Source organism: Hypanus sabinus, chromosome 16 (assembly GCF_030144855.1).
Source record: "Hypanus sabinus isolate sHypSab1 chromosome 16, sHypSab1.hap1, whole genome shotgun sequence".
NCBI classification, from domain to species: Eukaryota; Metazoa; Chordata; class Chondrichthyes; order Myliobatiformes; family Dasyatidae; genus Hypanus; species Hypanus sabinus.
Genome location: NC_082721.1, coordinates 30,955,508 through 30,976,033, shown reverse-complemented (window position 1 = coordinate 30,976,033; position 20,526 = coordinate 30,955,508).

Here is a 20,526-nt window from a genome sequence, read left to right as displayed (position 1 = left end):
AGCACACACTCTTGAGGTGAGTCGGTGTTGATTGCCAGCGAGGTGAAGATCTTATTTCTGATCTGCACAGATTGTGGTCTTCCAGTTAGGAAGTCAAGGATCCAGTTGCAGAGGGACATATATGGGTCCAGGTTCTGGATATTTTCGATCAGAACTGTAGGAATGATGGTGTTAAATGCTGAGCTGTAGTAAATAAACAGCATCCTAACAAAGGTATTTGTATTGTTCAGGAGATCCAAGGCTGTGTGAAGAGTCAGTGGGACCATGTCCACTGTAGACCTATTGTGGTGATAGACAGATTGCAGTGGGTCCAGGTCCTTGATGAGTAAGACTTGATCCTAGTCATAACCAACCTCTCAAAGCATTTATCACTGTAGATGTGAGTGCCACTGGATGATAGTTGTTAAGGCAGCTCACCCTGCTCTTCCTGGGCTCTGGTACAATTATTGCCCTTATAAGCAGGTGAGAACTTCTCTCCGGAGTAACGAGAGATTGAAACATCAATCTTCAGGACATGCCGCTCAGGAACCTGACGTTGTCCTGGAGCCATGTTTTTGCTAGAATAAATACACAGCCGTTCCTCATCTCACACTGGCTCAGCAGATAAAATCAGTCCAGCTCGTCTTCCTCAAAGAAAGCACTGGAGCGCAGCATGGATTCCAGGCTCCCTGCCATGCCTCTGCTCTCTCTGCTCTTTTATTGTGAGTGCATGCACTATGTTTGCACTTTGGCCCCGAAGGAATGCTGTTTCATTTAGCTGTATAAATGGGTATAGTTGAACGCCAATTAAACTTGAACTTGGTGATCACACTACTAATCCAAAGAACAAAAGAGCAGGGTAGTCATGTTAGAAATGTGTAAAACTCTAGTTAGGACACAGCTGGAGGACTCTGTGGAGTTCTGGTCATTCACTGCAGGAAGAATATGGTAACATTGGAGAGGGCATAGGGATCTACAAGGATGTTGCTGGGGTTGGGGAATTACTACCACAGGAATGACACGTCAGGGGTTGTTTTCTTTGGAACAAAGAACACTAAGAGGATATTTAATTGCAGTTACAAAATTGTGAGAGTCTAGACAGAGTGAACAGGAATGACCTATTTGCCTTGGCAGAGAGATCAATAACTCGGAAAGAGGTTTTAGTCGGTGGAAGGTTTAGGTAGGAGGTGGGGAAAGGATTTCCACTCAAAGGGATGTGGGGATCTGGGGCTCCCTGCTGGAAAGCCTGGCACAGGCAGGAACAAGCTCCAGCCTTTAGCTTCAACCTTCACATTTGCAAGGAGTCTGGAAGAGAACTTGAAGAGTTGAAACATTGAAGATCTGCAGAATGAGAGGCTACAACGATCTAGAATTTCAGTGTTGCATGTGTAGACAAGACGGGTCGAATAGGTTGTAAATTTACAAGCGTCTATGCAAATTAACTTCAAGACCAATGTTACAAGACGTGCCTGCTTCTAATCATTATCCAGTGGCTACTGCTGATGTTTGTGCTTGTTGGTGTAGAGTTGAATGAAGGACTGGTGTGGGCTGTGCTCTGATACTCCCAAGAGTTGAAAACCTGTCTACAAACATTGATCAGTGCTCCCAGGTAAAGCACTAAGAGCTCCTGTGACATATCTTCCACATTGCAACACATTCCTATACAGTTAGTCATTCCAGGGCCCCATGCTGCGTTCAATTACACACTCTCAAACCAATGACAGCTTGCTGGTTAATCGCAAGCTGTCCCAGTGCTGTGTTTAATTTCACACACAGATGCAGTTGTGTTTACTTAGATATCCTGAACCTGAGCCAGATTTAATCACACACTGATTCCACACTACTTGTTTGCCTGCTGAGCCTCGGCCATCTTTATTCAACGTGCTGTGTTCCCTCACACACAATAACCTTGTACCGTGTTTAATCAAATGCCAACCCCTTACCGTGTGTAATTGCACGCTTTGAGCTTTTGTTACTTAATCACATATGTTGGCCCTGTGCTTAATTCAATTACATTCTCTAAACTTCAGCTTGATTAATCACACACTCTGACCTTCTGGTGTGCTTAATTGCACACCCTGACCCTGCACTGTGTTTAATTACACACCCTGACCCTGCAATGTGTTTAATTACACAGCCTGACCATGCACTGTGTTTAATTACACAGCCTGACCATTTACTGCATTTAGCTAAACATCCTGAGCCAGTTCTGTGTTCATTTCCACACCCTGATCCTGTGCTATGTTTAATTACATACTTTCATATGATATTGTCATTCCTATATACATACGGACCTCGTGCTGTGTTTAGCTACACACCCTAACCCCGTGCTGTGTTTAATTACACATCCTGACCTAGTGCTATGTTTAGCTACACTCCCTGTCCCTGTGCTGTGTTTAGCTACACTCCCTATCCTTGTTATGTGTTTTGTGACCAGGTGCTGTGTTTAATTGCACACACTGACCTTATGATGTACACTGTGCTGTGTTAATTACATACTTTGATGTCATGTTGTGTTCATAGACACACATGGATCTCGTGCTGTGTTTAAGTACACATCCTGACCCTGTTCTGTTTTCAATTACACACTCTGACCCTGTACTGTGTTTAATTACACTCCCTAACCCTGTACTGTGTTTAAATATCACATCCTCACCTAGTGCTGTGTTTAATTACACACCCTGTCCCACTGATGTATTTAAATCACCATGATCCTGCACTGTGTTTAATTACATACTTTGACCCCATGCAGTGTTTGGCTACACACCCTGACCCTGTACTGTGTTCAATTACACACCCTGACCCAGTGCTGTGTTTAATTACACATGCTGACCCCATGCAGCATTTCATTACACTCCCTGACCCAGTGCTGTGTTTAATTACACAGTCTGATCCAGTGCTGTGTTTAATTACACTCGCTGTCCTGGTGCTGTGTTTAGCTTTACTCCCTGACCCAATGCTGTGTTTAATTACACAGTCTGAGCCAGTGCTGTGTTTAATTACACACGCTGACCCCATGCAGCATTTCATTACACTCCCTGTCCCGGCGCTGTGTTTAATTACACTCCCTGTTCCAGTGCTGTGTTTAATTACACTCTCTGTCCCAGTGCTGTGTTTAGCTGCACTCCCTGACCCAGTGCTGTGTTTAATTACACTCTCTGTCCTGGTGCTGTGTTTAGCTGCACTCCCTGACCCAGTGCTGTGTTTAATTACACAGTCTGACCCAGTGCTGTGTTTAATTACACACCCTGTCCCGGTGCTGTGTTTAATTACACACCCTGTCCTGGTGCTGTGTTTAGCTGCACTCCCTGACCCAGTGCTGTGTTAATTACACAGTCTGATCCAGTGCTGTGTTTAATTACACTCTCTGTCCCAGTGCTGTGTTTAGCTGCACTCCTTGACCCAGTGCTGTGTTTAATTACACAGTCTGACCCAGTGCTGTGTTTAATTACACACCCTGTCCTGGTGCTGTGTTTAATTACACACCCTGTCCCGGTGCTGTGTTTAGCTGCACTCCCTGATCCAGTACAGCATAAGATATGGAAGCTGTCTGATCAGTAAGACCGTGGCTGATCTGTTCAGATCATGTTCCTGCATTACCTCATCTGATGTGATTCTCTCAATATTTAAAAATCTGTAACCTTCAGCAACAGAACATCCAGATCCGTCTTGGAAGCAGAATTCCATGAATCTCTGGGTAAAAATAATCCTTTCTGCCCCTATTCTAAATGGCAAACTACTTACTGTATTCCCCTGGTTACAATTCAGCCAGAGGAAACTTTATCCCTGCAACTGCTCAGTCACACTCAGTGAGAACTCAATGACATCACCTCCCAGTTCTTCTTCACCCTGGGGAGCTCTGGGTCAATCTGCCGAACCTGTCCTTGTATGACCAACTCACCATTCCAGGAATCAATCTGGTGAACCTTCACAGGCTTAGCTGGGGAGACCAGAGCTGCAAATAATATTCCAGTTGGAGCCTCACCGGGGACCACATAATTAAATAACTCTCTGAGTCCGCACTGAACTTAATAGCAAACCCTCGCCACAAACTGTTCAAAAAGTGCTTATTAACCCTCTGCTTCATTACTTTGTGTGATATTGCACAGTAACAGGCCCCTCCGACCATTGAGCCAATGCCACCCAATCACAGTCAGGAGACCAACTAACCCACCAATCCATGTGTCGTCAGAATGTGGGAGGAAACTGCTGCACTCGACGGGACCCACACGGTTACGGGGAGAACATACAACCTCCTTACAGACCGTGGCAGGAACTGAACCCCAGTAGCTGGCACTGTAAAAGTGTTACTCTGACCACTACAATACCGTACTGTCCCTGCCTCTCCCATTGTCCCTGCGTTCTGGTCAGTCACAGATCCCGGCGAACAACCTGTGACTGAATGGAACACATGGCCAATGGTTTAGTATGGAAGATACGTTTCTATCAACCAACCAATCTCTGGCAGGCAACTCCACTTGCCCATCCACTCTACCTCGCACCCTGATACAGACCTCACCCATCACCAGCCTCCTCTCCCAACATTTAAACTCACCCCCAACCACCAAAGTTCAAAGTAGATTTTATTATCAAAGTGTACGTACAGTACATCACTACAGACATCCCTGAGATTCATTTTTTTGCGGGCTTACTTAGCAAATCTACAGAATAGTAACAATAACAGGATCAGTGAAAGACCAACCAGTGTGCATGAGACACTAACTGCAAATGCAAATATAAATAAATAGAATGAGAACGTGAAGAAGAGTCCTTGAAGTGATATATTGGTTGTGGGAGCATCACAATGAATGGGCAAATGAGTGTAGTTGTCTCCTTTTGTTCAGGAGCCTGATGGTTGAGGGGCAGTAACTGTCCTTGAACCTGGTGGTGTGAGTCCTGAGGCTTCACTAACAGGAGGATTGTGTTCAAGAGTAGAGAGGTCATATTGCAACTCTACAAATCTCCGGTGAGACCGCACTTAGAGTATTGTGTTCAGTTCTGGTCACCTCATTATAGGAAGGATGTGGAAGCTATGGAGAGGGTGCAGAGGAGATTTGCCAGGATGTTGCCTGGATTGGAGAACAAGTCATATGAAGCAAGGTTAGCAGAGCTGGGACTTTTCTCTTTGGAGCGTAGAAGAATGAGAGGGGACTTGACAGAGGTCTACAAGATCATGAGAGGCATAGATAGGGTGGATAGTCAGTACCTGTTTCCCAGGGCACCAATAGCAAACACCAGAGGGCATATGTACAAAACTAAGGGAGCGAAGTTTAGGGGAGACATCAGAGGTAAGTTTTTCACACAGAGGGTTGTGAGGAACGACTTGCCAGGGATGGTGGTGGAGGCTAAAACATTAGGGGTATTTAAGAGCCTCTTGAACAGGCACATGGATGAAAGAAAAATGGAGGGTTATGGGGTAGTGTGGTTTCAGTACTTTTTTTAAGGATTATATGGGTCAGCACAACATGGAGGGCTGAAGGGTCTGTACTGTGCTGTAGTGTTCTATGGGTCTATGGTTTTGTACCTTCTACCTGATGACAGCAGCAAGAAAAGAGCATGTCCTGGGTGGTGGGGATCTCTGATGATGGATGCTGCTTTCCTATGACAGTGTTTCATGTAGATGTGCTCAGTGGTTGGAAGGGCTTTACCTGTGATGTAATGGGCTGAATCCACCAGTTTCTGTAAGATTTTCCGTTCAAAGGCATTGGTGTTCTCTTACCAGGCTGTGATGCAGCCAATCGATACACTTTCCACTACACATCTATAGAAGTTTGTCAAAGTTATATATGTCATGCCAAATCTCCAGAGACGCCTAAGGAAATAGAGGCACAGCTGTGCTTTCTTCATAATTGCTTTTACATGCTGGATCTAGAACAGGTCCTATGAAATCATGACACCCAGGAATTTAAAGTTGCTCACCCTCTCCACCTCTGACCCTCCAATAAGGACTAGCTCATGGACCTCTGGTTTCCCTCCCTGAAGTCTACAATCAGTTCCTTGGTCTTGCTGACATTGAGTGGAACGTTGTTATGACACCACTTAGCCAAATTTTCAATCTCCCTCCTGAATGCTGATTCATCACCACCATTGGCATAAGCTGACAACAGTGGTGTTGTCTGCAAACTTGAATATGGCATGGGAGCTGTGCTTAGCCACACAGTCGTAGGTATAAAGTGAGTAGAGCAGGGGGCTAAGCACACAGCCCTGTGGTGCACCTGTGCTGTTGGAGATCGTGGAGGAGATGTTTTTGCCAATCTGAGCTGACTAGAGTCTAGTTGCACAAGGAGGTTTGAGGCTCATGCCTTAGAGCTTATTGATTAGTTTTGAGGGGATGATGGTATTAAATGCTGAGCTGTAATCAATAAAGAACATCCTGATGTATGCATCTTTGCTATCCAGATCTTTCAGGCTTGAATGAAAAGCCAATGAGATGGAGTCTGCCATGGACCTGTTGCTCCAGTAGGCAAAGTGGAAGGGATCCAAGTCATCTCTCAGGCAGGATTTGATATGTTTCATCACCAGCCTCTCAAAACACTTCATCACTGTGGATGTCAGTGCAACTGGGCGATAGTCATTGAGTCATCAACCTCACTGACGACCACTAATCTCAATCCTTGATTCCAACCACACCCCTAGACCACCAACCCTAACCCCAAACACAATCTGGGCTCCAAACTTTTCCCCGGACCACCAACCACACCCCAACCTCACCCACAAACACACCCTGGACTCCAAACTTTACTCTGCATCACCAATCAAACTCGGACCACCAACTTCACCCTCAAATACACCCTGAACTCCAAACTTTACCTTGGACCACCAACCATACCCCAACCACCAGGCTCAACTCTTACCACTGACCAGACTTACACCTCATGCCAACAACCATAGTCCCCCAACAACCAAGTTCACATCCACTCACCAAATCTCACCTCAAACAGGATCTTCAACTTCCCAACCACTGAGCTCACCACACTGAACTACACCCCCAATATCATTCCTCAACCATCAATCTCATCCACTCTCTCCTCCAAAACATTTTGCCCCCCATCCCTCTCTTCACATCATTCCAACTACCTCTTCATCCTAGTCTCCCTCTCGCCATTAGATCCAGGTCCTGATTTTCCAGATTTCATTTCAAGTTCAAGTTCAAGTTTATCGTAATCTGACAGTGTGTGTACGTATATATATCATTGGTAGCATGCTATTTGTTACGCATAAACCTTCTTGGGCTTCCAGCCCGGTCCAGGTGTTGATTTTAACTGATGTTTTGATGACAAACTCTGCCATCTTCATCGGGGATGCTGCCTAGGCATGTCTAGTCCGTTGGTGTTTGTACTCAACTCCCGTTGTCTGTCCTTCCTGATTGGGTTACCCAGGGAAATCAGCGATGGAAGAGCATTGCATTCACAATGACTGCAGGATCGACTTCGACGGCACAGAACTACTGTGATGCCAATGGCTTCTGGGACCACATGGTGAACGAAACCATTGAATTAAGACTAAAGAATAAGAAATTAAACAAAGGTGAAGGTCTTGCTCTAAATAAGAACTGGAATATGATTTTAAACAAGGTGGGACAGGAGAAATCTGATTGGATGAGGACCAACCAATCAGGAGGGACAGACAACAGGAGTTGTGTATATATACCATTGGACTAGCCATGCCCAGACATCATCCCTGATGAAGAAAGACAAGTTTGTCATCAAAACTTCGGTTAAAATCAAAATCCTGGAAGCCTGAGGAGAATTTATGCATCACATACGCTGGGAAAACACTAGACCCTTTGTCAGGCTGTTTGTTAGCTTCACAGCCTGAGGGAAGAAGCTGTTTCCCAGTATGGCTGTTCTGGTCCTTATACTTTGGTGCCTCCTTTCTTACAGTAATGGGTGAAAGAAATTGTGAGCTAGGTAGTAGGGATCCTCAGGCCCTTTGGGCACAATGCTCCCTGTAACTGTCAGGACAGGGGGAAGGAGATCCCAATGGCCCTCTCAGTGGTTTTCACTATCCTCTGTAGGGTCTTGTGGTCCGATGCCTTGCAGCTTCCGTACCACGCAATGACACAGTCAGACAGGACACCGTCGATGGTTCTCCTGTAGAAAGTTGTTAGAAAGGGGGCAGGGAGCCTTGCATGCCTCAATCTCTTCAGAAAATGTAGGTGCTGCTGTGACTCACAAGGAGAGGAGTTATGGGTCCAGGTTAAATTGTCTGCTGTGTGGACACCGAGGAACTTCGTGGTCTTCAGTCCACAGTGGAGCCACTGACGTACAATGAAGAGTGATTAACCTGTGCTTCCGGAAGCCCACGATCATCTCGTCTTGTCCACGCTGAGACTCAGATTGTTGATCTCACCCCGTTTGACAAGCCCCTCTACCTCCTTCCTGTATGCCAACTCATCACTGTTGCTGATGATGCAACGGGGAAGAGCATTGGGCAGACCTCCTGCTCCACTGCGTCTCCACGCGGCAGGTTCTCAAACAAAATGTCCTTTAACCTTCCCCCTGAACAACCACCTGAGTGATGATGAATGCACCCAGTCACTAACGTGCTTTGTGCAGTAAGGCTTTGCTGCCATCTCCTGGTCAGAACACAGAGCAGGTTTGAGATGTGGGTGAAATTAAATCTGGGCAGTGTCCACCCCGTTGTGGACTGTGTTTGCAGAGGAAAGGACACAAAGGTTCTTACCGAGGTTCCGCCCAAGCAGCTGGACAACTGAGGATTCTCTGACCTGCGGGCTGTTCCCGGGGGGACAGAGCAAGTCTTGATCTCTATCAAAATGAATCTCAAGGTAGTATATGATATTATATGTATATGTACTTTGACAGTAAAGTTACTTTGACTTTGATGACTCAGTGAATGTAAACAAAGCCATGTACATATTTTGTATGTATTTTTATGAATACAATTTATTTTTGAAATAATGAATTGTATTCTAGATTGACAGAAAAGGGAAGAAAAGTTCACCCAAAACGTTAACTTTTGTTCTCTCCACAATTGCTCTCTGATCTGCTGTATAATTCAGCATTTGCAACACTTTGCTCTCTGATTATATAGAAAAGAGTTCTTCACTGCCTGGCCACAAGTCCAAAGCTGTTCTCACTGAGCTGAGTGGAACTCCTGCACGAGATGGGGGTCTGGACCAGAGTCAGGAATGGGTGGAAACCAGGTGGGGGGGGGGGACAGATGGAGAAGATCAGGGGATCAGAAACTCTAAGGCACAGGGGTTGGAGATCACACAGTGGAGGAGACTCTCTTTCTCTCTCCCTTTCTCACTTTTTAACATATGGACACACACACACACACACACACGCGCACACACATTCACACATGCACACACACGCACACACACCAATACACACACATGCACACACACACACAAACACACACACACATACACACACGCGCACACACATGCACGTGCACACACATGCACGCACACATACATACACACACAAAGGAGAAAACAAAAGGAGAGAAAACGCAGCAAAGAGAGAAGGAGAAAGGGAGTGGGTGTGGTAGAGATTGCACGAGAGAGAAGGTGAAAGGGAGTGGGTGTGGTAGAGATTGCACGAGAGAGAAGGAGAAAGGGAGTGGGTGTGGTAGAGATCGCACGAGAGAGAAGAAAGGGAGTGGGTGTGGTAGAGATTGCACGAGAGAGAAGAAAGGGAGTGGGTGTGGTAGAGATTGCACGAGAGAGAAGGAGAAAGAGAGTGGGTGTGGTAGAGATTGCACGAGAGAGAAGAAAGGGAGTGGGTGTGGTAGAGATTGCACGAGAGAGAAGAAAGGAAGTGGGTGTGGTAGAGATTGCATGAGAGAGCAGGAGAAAGGGAGTGGGTGTGGTAGAGATTGCACGAGAGAGAAGGAGAAAGGGAATGGGTGTGGTAGAGATTGCACGAGAGAGAAGAAAGGGAGTGGGTGTGGTAGACATTGCACGAGAGAGAAGAAAGGGAGTGGGTGTGGTAGAGATTGCACGAGAGAGAAGAAAGGGAGTGGGTGTGGTAGACATTGCACGAGAGAGAAGAAAGGGAGTGGGTGTGGTAGAGATTGCACGAGAGAGAAGGAGAAAGGGAATGGGTGTGGTAGAGATTGCACGAGAGAGAAGAAAGGGAGTGGGTGTGGTAGAGATTGCACGAGAGAGAAGAAAGGGAGTGGGTGTGGTAGAGATTGCACGAGAGAGAAGGAGAAAGTGAGTGGGTGTGGTCGAGATTGCACGAGAGAGAAGAAAGGAAGTGGGTGTGGTAGAGATTGCATGAGAGAGAAGGAGAAAGGTAGTGGGTGTGGTAGAGATTGCACGAGAGAGCAGGAGAGAGGGAGTGGGTGTGGTAGAGTGCATGAGAGTGAAGGAGAAAGGGAGTGGGTGTGGTAGAGATTGCACGAGAGAGCAGGAGAAAGGGAGTGGGTGTGGTAGAGATTACACGAGAGAGAAGGGTGGAGACAGAAAGCGAAGGGAAAAAAGTGAATCAGTGGTGGAGAGGAAAAAAATGTGGGATGGAGAGGCAGAGAAAGCAAGAAAAGGATAGAAAGACAGTACAAAAGAAACATGTGTGAGAAGATTAAATAGAGAGGGAGAAATAAATCCCAAAAACGGAGAGGATGAGGGAGAGAACAGAAGAGAAAGGTGGAGAGATTCAGGGAGAGACTGGGGTAAGAGAGGCATCAGAGAGAATGAGTGAGAGAGATGAGTAAGGGTTACAGAAAAATCTGTAGGTACAGATAGGGAAACTGGGAGAGCAAAAGAAAGCAGAAATACAGGGACAAAGGATTAACGGGGGAGAGAGAAGATCTGGGAGGTAAAGAAAGTGTGACTGGGTAAGATACAGCGGGAGACAAAATGGGTAAGATGGAAGACTGAAAAAGTGGATAAAAATAAGGAAATAAGGAGCAAGAAACATGGATGCCAGAAATCTGAACCAACAACAGGAAATGTTGTTGGAAACACCCAGCAAATGTTGAAAGAGAAACAGTTAATGTTTCAGATCAAAGATCCTTCATTAGTACCAGAAAGGAAAGAAAATGATTAAGTTTTAAATTGCAGACAAGGTGATAGAGTGATTGATAGTGGAAAAGAAATATCTCTACTACGATGAAGCCAGTGTTGCCATGGTGATAAGATGCTGATGAAGTTATCTGGTTTATAGGTTAATAAGGACAGTTTCAATGACAGAATACAAACGGAAGAGTACAAAGCCTGTGATTTACATATTTTGAGTTAATGCCCAGCTAGTCAGACAGTGAAAAACTGAGCTGATACTGCAGAGCTGATTGGTCCCGATGTAAGGATCTTTCCTTGGATTGCACAGCAATGCCTTTATTTTGTTAAAACTTTGTGTGGATTCAGCATGTCACCTAAAACTTTGACAAACTTCAGAGAGTATCCAGACTGGTATGGAAACACCAATGTCCATGAATGGAAAAGTCTACAAGATTGGTGGATACAGCCCTGTCTATCACAAGAAAAGCCCCCCACCTTTACTGAGGACATTTAAAAGATCATTGAACACATCTACAAGGAGTGCTGTCACAAGAAAGCGGCATCCACCATCAAGGACCCCACTAACCAGGCCACGCTCTCTCCTCTCTGCTGCCGTCAGAGAGGAGGTACGGGAGCCTTAGGAAGCACGTCACCAGGTTCAGGAGCAGTTAGTATCCTTCAGCCATCAGACTCCTGTACCAGCGTGGATAAGATAACTCATCTCAACACTGAGCTGATCACTGAACACAACTTGCGGTCTCACTTTCAAAAACTCTACAACTCTCGCTCTCAGTATGATTTATTTATTATTGCTATTTGATTTTTGTACTTGCACAGTTAGTCTTTTGCACATTGAATGCTTGTCACTCTTTGATTACGTGTGGCTTTTCAACGATTCTGTTGTACTGCAAATGCCCACAAGAAAATGAATCTCAGGGTGGTATATGGTGACATCTACGAAAGGAGGTACCTAATCACTGCGTGTGCGTTCATGGCCGTCAGCTGCTGTAGCCCATCCACTTGAAGATGCAATACGTTGTGTGTTCGGAGATTTCTTCACACTGCTGTTGTAGTGGTTACTTGAGTCACCTTCCTGTCAGCTTGAACCACTCCGGCCATTCTCCTCTGACCTCTCTTATTAATAAAGTGTTTTTGCCCTACAGAACTGCCACTCACTAGATGTTTCTTTGGGGGTTTTCTTGGCACCATTCTGTGTAAACTCTAGAGACTGCTATGCATGAAAATCCCTGGAGATCAGCAGTTTCTGAGATACTCAAACCACCTCGTCTGGCACCAACAATCATTCCATGGTCAAAGTCACTTTGATCACATTTCTTCCCCATTCTGATGTTTTGTCTGAATAACAACAGAACCTCTTGATCATGCCTGTATGCTTTTATCCATTGAGTTGCTACCACATGATTGACTGATTAGATATTTGCATTAACGAGTAGATGTACCTTATAAAGTGGCCACTGAGTGCCCGTACTTTGACAATAAATTTATTTTGAAATTTGAAGCAGGGAAATGGAGTGGCTGTACCCGACATTCCAAAATGCCATACTGAGACAGAGCACTATGTTAAGAAAGGGACAGGCACAGAATCAGGTAATGCAAGGCAGCACATAAAATAAAAGGAGGATATATAGAGAGAGAGAGATTGAAGAGTAATAAGCAGTTTGTAAAATTAATAGTTAATCTGCCTGTCATGTTGGAACATTTTGATAAAATGTTCCTCTGCTTTAAAATAGTGAAAATTGCAGATGTAAATGGTCTTGGCAGTTGTTCACTGTCAATTCTGAGCTGAAAACATCTCCCAGGGTTGTCATGGAAACAGCTGATGAAAACAAACCTAACACAGTCTGTCCATTTTCAGACCTTTGAATGTGTCCTGCTGCCAAGGTCAATTTAGTCCCATTTCACTGCAGAGAACCATTCAATGATTTAGCACAGAATTAGGACATAGACTATTAACCAGCTGTATAGCTTGGGAAAGAAGAAATTCTGTTGGTCACAAGAGAGCAAGACCCAGAAAGAGTAAGTCAATCCAGAAACAAAATTGAAGAGAATTATTGAGAGATGGGAAGGTGGGTATTGGCATTGATTAGTGCAGGAACAGGCCCTTTGATCTATGATGTCTGTGCCAAGCATGAAGCCAAATAAAACGAATCCCTTTTTTGCCTGCATATTCATGTACGGACCTATCTAAACACCTTTTAAGTGCTCCTATCGTCTTTTCTTCCATTGCCAAGGTGTTTCAGGCATCTACCAGCCTCCATATAAAGAAACCTATCCCTGCACATCTCCTTTTACCTCAAAGAAGCTGTAGAAGGTTGTAAATCTAATCAGCTCTGTCTTGGGTACCAGTCCACAAAGTACCCAGGACACCTTCAGGGAGCGGTGTCTCAGAAAGGCAGCGTCCATTATTAAGGACCCCCAGCACCCAGGGCATGCCCTCTTCTCACTGTTACCATCAGGTAGGAGGTACAGAAGCCTGAAGGCACACACTCAGCAATTCAGGAACAGCTTCTTCCCCTCTGCCATCAGATTCCAAAATGGACATTGAACCCTTGGACACTACTTCACTTTTTAAAAAAATATGTAGTATTTCTGTTTTTTTGCACATTTTTAATCTATTCAATATGCATATATATTGTAATTGATTTGCTAATTTATTATTATTATTTTTTTTATTTCATTTATTTTTCTCTGCTAGATTATGTATTTCATTGAACTGCTGCTGCTAAGTTAATAAATTTCACATCACATGCTGGTGATAATAAACCTGATTCTGAATCTGAAGATATTCCCTCTAGTGTGGGACAAAATGTTCTGACTTTCTATCTTAACCGTGCTGCTCATAATTTTATAAACGTCCATCAGGTCTTCCCTCAGCTTCCAGTGTTGCGGAGGAAACAATCCAACATTTGTCTGATGATGGTCCATTTTTCGAACTTCCGGTAATGACCTGCCTCTTCACGAACCCCCATTCCCGTTTCCCTCTCTCACCTTATCGCCTTGCCTGCCCATCACCTCCCTCTGGTTCTCCTCACCCCTTTTCCTTCTTCCATGGATTTCTGTTCTCTCCAATCGGATTTCCCTTTCTCCAGCCCTGTAACTCTTCCACCAATCAACTTTCCAGCTCTTTACTTCACCCCTCCGCCTCCTGGTTTCACCTATCACCTTGTGTTTCTCTCTTCCCTTCCCCCCCCACCCCACCTTTTAAGTCTACTTCTCATCTCTTTTCTCTCCAGTCCTGCTGAAAGGTTTTGGCCCGAAACGTCGACTGTTTACTCTTTTCCATAGATGCTGCCTGGCCTGCTGAGTTCCTCCAGTACTTAGTGTGTTTTGCAAAGTTTGTCTGATGTCTCCTTATAACTATTACCCACCAATCCAGGAAGCATCCTGATAAACTCCTGCACCCTCTGCAAAGCCTCTGTCCTTCCTGTAATATGTGACTGGAACTGTACACAACCTAACCAATGTCTTACGTAGCTGCAACACGACTTCCTGGTAGGAAGGCTTGCTCCCACCCAGTGCTGAAGTGTGGAGGATCCCGGTGGGTAAATATTTCTACTCTAGGACTATTGCTGGCAACCAGTTACTAAATGAAGTTGACAGAGTGAAGTTCAAAGGCTCAAAGCTTCATTTTATTATCCAGTTTTACAGCTCTGAAGGTCTTTGGTCCAATGGCAAGGAGGTCCAAGGTGACTGGAGACCAGGATCTGCTGCACTGCCTTAGCACAGGCATGCTCTCCAAACTCTGATCACACTCACACACAGACTTAGATCACTTACACTCCTTTGTACACCTCCACCCTCACTCAATTTTACTTTCCTCTGTTCCTTCCTAGAATCAAGCTTTCCATTCCCTCTTCTCTCTCTTCCCCATTCTCTTCCTCCCATCACAACCTAGCCCCATCCTGCTCTCACAGAATCTTGCTGCCCTCTAATTATTGCTGCTTTCCCTGTCCATAGCTGGTCCCTGAGTACCGATAGTGGTCAAGTGGAACAAACGTATGATCTAACATGTCTTGCATTCCCTCTCTGCCCCAGAATGTCTGCCACATTGCTACCAATAGAGAGGGGAGCTCCAGGAAGTGGCTGTCCCAGCCCATTGGCTAGCTACTCCAATTATTAGACTCTTCCTGTCCTTCCTTCATTTTGGCTACACAAATGACCTTGAATTAGTCCCAATGCACTCACTAAGCCCCTCTGATTTCACATTTATCCTGCATTTCCACATATCGAAGCTTGCTCCCCACACCATCTGCCTGATGTCTTCATTCCTCTGTTCTGTTGCTGGAGTACCTGATAAATCTTCCACTCTTTGTTCACCTACTTTTGTCTGAATTCTCAGGCAAAATGAATTAACACCTATCCCACATGTAGTAACCGTTGCATACTAATGCTCAAGAAAATCTTTTTTACTGGCATACTTTTTCCCATAATTTTTATTGGAGATTGCACAACTCTAATGTGGGTTTTGCTCCCTCCTGCTCAATATTCATTCTGGGCTTCTTGCAGCCCTTCTCGTACATGTTCCCCAAAGATCTCATGGAACCCAGTTCTTTCTTGAGTTCAACACGCTGCCTGCTTCTTCCCTGGCTCCACATCCTGTCTTGTAGTTGGTGTCTCCCCTGCCGACTACATAGGAACACAAGCAGATAGGAGCAGCAGCAGGCTACTGACCCACTCAAGTCCACCCCACAGTTAAATACAATTTGTGGCTGATCAGCCATAGACCTTATCTCTTGCCAGCTCCCCATAACCCTCAACTAGTTACATTTACAGTGATCTGGTAATCAAATTTTTGGAGGTGCAGAAGTTCTGGCAAAAAAAACCCCAAATTCCTTATTCTGTGGTGAAATGCTTTTACTCAAGTCTGAGATGCTACAATACCTTAGTGTAACAGTAGACATACAGCCCTAGACTGTGTCTCTGTTAATTTGTGGAAGGTTCTCCAACTGCCAGCCTTAATTATAATAAGGAGGACGACCGGAAGAAATTATGCCAGACTTGCAGGTACACTGCTGTCAACTATTTAATCTGATCTCCTCTGTTCTAGCTTGTCTGTCTGTCTGCTTTGATTTCTGTGTGTTATGCAACTGTCATCTTGCTGGAATAAATTGATTCTAAAGTTCTCTCACCAAATATTCAACAAACTTTTCCTTCCAGAAACTCCGAGCACACACAGGAGCCCTGTCCCTCGTGAGGACACAAGCCTCTAATAGGTTCAGGGGCACAGTAACGACCTGTCTGCCCAGCAATACAATAATTATAGGCATGGCCCCACCCCAACAGCGAGAAGAGACAAAGACTCTAATTTTATGTCATGTTGTCATGGTTTCTGTCCATAAACCCATAGCTACTTTATCTAATGGGCGGCCACAGCAATGTAATTGCTTTACAGCGCGGGTTCAATTCCCACTGCTGTCTGTAAGGAGTTTAAATGTTCTCCCTGCATAGGTAGAACATGGTGCTTTGGCTCCTCCCACATTCCAAAGATATATGGGTTAGGGTTAATAAATTGTGAGCTTGTAGTTGGCGCCAGAAGAGTGGTGACACTTGTGGGCTGCCTCTGGCACAATCCTCACAGCGTTGGTCATTGATGCAAATGATGCATTTCTCTGAACTGTATGTTCTGACGTTTTGATGTACATGTGGCAAATAAAGCTAATCTTTAATCTTTATGTATTGCCATATGCTAGCAATGATGACACTTTTTAGGTGGGCAAGCCTGCCATTTGCTGGCTTGTATAAGAACTGCTGACAAAATCTGCAATGCCTCCAAAATAACAAAAGGCAGCTCACAAGACTGTACTCAGACAAAAATTGACACCTGGATTTATAAGAAATGTTGAGACAAGTAAGCAAAACAAACGAGTTGAAGAGGACAGGAGACATCAGAGTAGGAGAAAGACTCTCAATAATTTCTCCTTCGTCTCCTCCCACTTCCGTCAAACAAAAGGTGTAGCCTTGGGCACTTGCATGGGTCCCAGCTATGTCTGCCTTTTTGTCGGCTACGGGGAACAGTCTATGTTCCAAGCTCACACTGGTGTCACTCCCCAACTTGTTCTGCATTACACTGACGACTGCATTGTTGCTGCTTCCTGCACCCCTGCGGAGCTCGTTGACTTCATCAACTTTGCCTCCAACTTCCACCCTGTCCACAAATTTACCTGGTCCATTTCCAACGCCTCCCTCTCTCAGCTTAATCACTGCTGTCTATTATAAACCCACTAACTCTCACAGCTTCCTGGACTACACCTCTTCCCGCCATGTTACTTGTAAAAATGCCATTCTCTTCTCTCAACTCCTCCACCTTCACCACATCTGCTCTCATGAACGAAGGAGGTGTCCTCCTTCTTCAGTGAAAGGGGCTTCCCTTCCTCCACCATCAACGCTGACCTCAACTGCATCTCTTCCATTCCAAGCACATCTGCTCTAACCCCATCCTCACACTACCCTACCAGGGATAGGATTCCATTTGTCTCCACCTACCACCACACCAGCCTCCACATCCAGCACATAATTCTCCATTACTTCTGCCATCTCTAACAGGATCACACTACCAACGACATCTTTCGCTCTCCCCCACTTTCAGCTTTCTGCAGGGATCACCCCTGATGCGATTCCTTTCTCCATTCGCTCCTCCCAGCTGGTCTTCTTCCTGCCACTTATTCCCGCAAACAGAACAAGTGCTACACCTCCTCCCTCACTACCATTCAGGGCCCCAAACAGTTCTGCACCTGTGAGTCTATTGGAGTCATTTATTGTGTTCGGTGCTCCCAAAATGACCTACTGTACATTAGTGAGACCCAACGTAGATTGGGAGACCGCTTCGCTGAGCACCTACACTCTGTCCGCCAGAAGAAGCAGGATCTCCCAGAGGCTTCCCATTTTAATTCCATGTCCCACTCCCATTCTGACAGGTCAGTCCATGGCCTCCTCTACTGTTGTGATGAGGCCACACTCAGGTTGGAGGAACAACACCTTATATTCCGTCTGGGTAGCCTCCAACCTGATAACATGAACATCAATTTCTCAAACTTCCGGTAATGCGCCTCCACCTCTCCTTCACCACTCCCCATTTCCATTTCCCTCTCTCACCTTATCTCCTTGCTTGCCCGTCACCTCCCTCTGGTGCTCCTCCCCCTTTTCTTCCTTGGCCTTCTGAACTCTCCCATCAGATTCTCCTTTCTCCAGCCCTGTATCTCTTTCACCAATCAACCTCCCAGCTCTTTATTTCTCCCCTCCACCCCCCTCCCAGTTTCACCTTTCATCTTGTGTTTCTTCTTCCCTTCCCTCCACCTCCCTACTCTGACTCCTCATATCTTTTTCCCAGTCCTGACGAAGGGTCTCGGCCCGAAATGTCGAATTAGACTCTGGTGCCGACTGGCCTGCTGGTTCCTCCAGGTGTGTGTGTGTGTGTGTGTGTGTGTGTGTGTGTGTGTGTGTGTGTGTGTGTGTGTGTGTGTGTGTGTGTGTGTGTGTGTGTGTGTGTGTGTGTGTGTGTGTGTGCACAGCATAGTAACGTAACGGTTAGCGTAGTGCTTTACTGCGCCGGCAACCCAGGGTTTCGTTCCCACCGCTGTCTGTATGGAATTTGTACACACTCCCCGAGATCGAGTGGGTGTCCTCCCACATTCCAAAGACATAAGGGGGCTCGTAGGTTAATTAGCCACATGGGTGTAATTGGACTGTGCGGGCTCGCTGGGCTGGAAAGGTCTGGTACCATGTTGTATCTCGAAATAAAAAATAAATATATAGACTGATGTTTGAATAATGTGTCTTAAATTTAAAACCACAGGTAACTCATTACAGTGTCCTGGGTGGTGTAGTCAGGCTACCGGAAGATCACTCCCTGTGTCTCAGAAGCCCCACAGCTGATGTGGCTGACAGATCCAGATGTCCTGCACTTGAGCGCACAGCTTGGATTACCGTCTATGCCCAGTGGAAGGGGCGGTCATGATTGAATGCTACAACGGTAAGAGAGTTTGTAACGTCAGGTGGATGGGGCTCACATCAAAAGTGATGAAAATGCGCGGAAGCTGAACTCCGGTGACCTTTCCAAAGAAGCAGTAGACAACTCTGCAATGACTGGATGGTGCCCAGATCCCAACCCAGTTGCTTCACCCTCCAGGACAGAGCCAGGCTGATTGGCAGACCCTGAACAGAGGCATTTGGTCCCTACTCCCCATTTCTCTCCTTGGAGACAGCTCCAAGTGAAGAGGGCTGCGAGGAACACATGCCTCTCACCCTGCATGGAACTGACAATCTCTCACTTGCTCTTTCAGGTCTCCTGATCCCCCTCACATGAGGCATCTCTCTGCTCCCACAGAACAGTAGCAGTAACCTGCACTATGCAGTTCCTCTCAAAGTGATCACGTGTTGTACCTCTTTGTTTCTGAGGAGAATGAGCTTCTCTTAGCATCACTGGGTCTTTGATCCGCTGTGTAGCAACCTGCTGAGAGTTGACACCTATCTGATTCACGAGGACATCAGTCTATTTATATGTTGCTGTTCCCTTAGACAGGAGCTGTAGCAAGATGGTAGGGAACACACACCTAACTGGATTAGGACACGGACATATGCCTCCTTCTCTGTCTCCACTCCAGTCGGTGTTCTCTGAGAGGTAACCTATGGTTTTGGCATAACTGTTGAGGTCATATAGAAGTTTTTAGAGTAGTGTGATCATCTCTTCACTGACTAGCCTTGTTGTGTACAATGCTTTATTCCCTCTTGTCCAAGAGCCATTGCCATTCGTCACTGGCTAAACTGCAACCAGAGAAGAGGCAGCTCAAATTAGAAAGAATGTGATGTTAGTGAAATCCTAGGGGTTTAGGGAGCAACCCAAGTCCTCAAATTAGATAACACTGTGTTGTTATGTAAGCAACCAATTCTAAACATTGAAACTGCAGCTACTGAAATCTAGAACTCCAAACAATCTGCTGGAGGAACTCAGGACCTGTTAAAAGGTTTTGATTCAAAATGTCGACAGTTCCTTTCCTTCCCCTCACCTGATGCTGCCCGAGTTCCTCCAGCAGATTGTTAACCCTGATCATAACTGTTCATGGAAACACAAGAGATTTTGCAGATGCTGGAAATTTGGAGATAAACATGGATAAAATGTTAGAGGACCTCAGCAGTTCAGGCAGTACCTTCAAGAGGCACTGCCTCAAGAAAGCGTTGTAGGGTCCATCATTAAGGACCCTAACCATCCAGGACACATTCTCTTTTTTGTAACTATTAGTGGGGAGGAGGCACCCAATGAATTGTGACTGAAGACCAATGATTTAGGGACAGATTCTTCTCCTCTGTCAATGGATTTCTGAACTGTCCATGGACACATGAACACAACTTTGTTATGCCGTATTTTTGCACTACTAAATCTATTTTCTAATTTACAGTAACTTTATGTCCTTGCACTGCACTGCTGCCACAAAACAACACATTTCACATCGTGGCACTTTGATGTTACTGATTCTGCTTCTGGAGGGAAACGAACAGTTGATAAGCACAGCTCAAATGCAATCTCCGTAAATTCGTTGATGATACAACTGTGGTCAGCA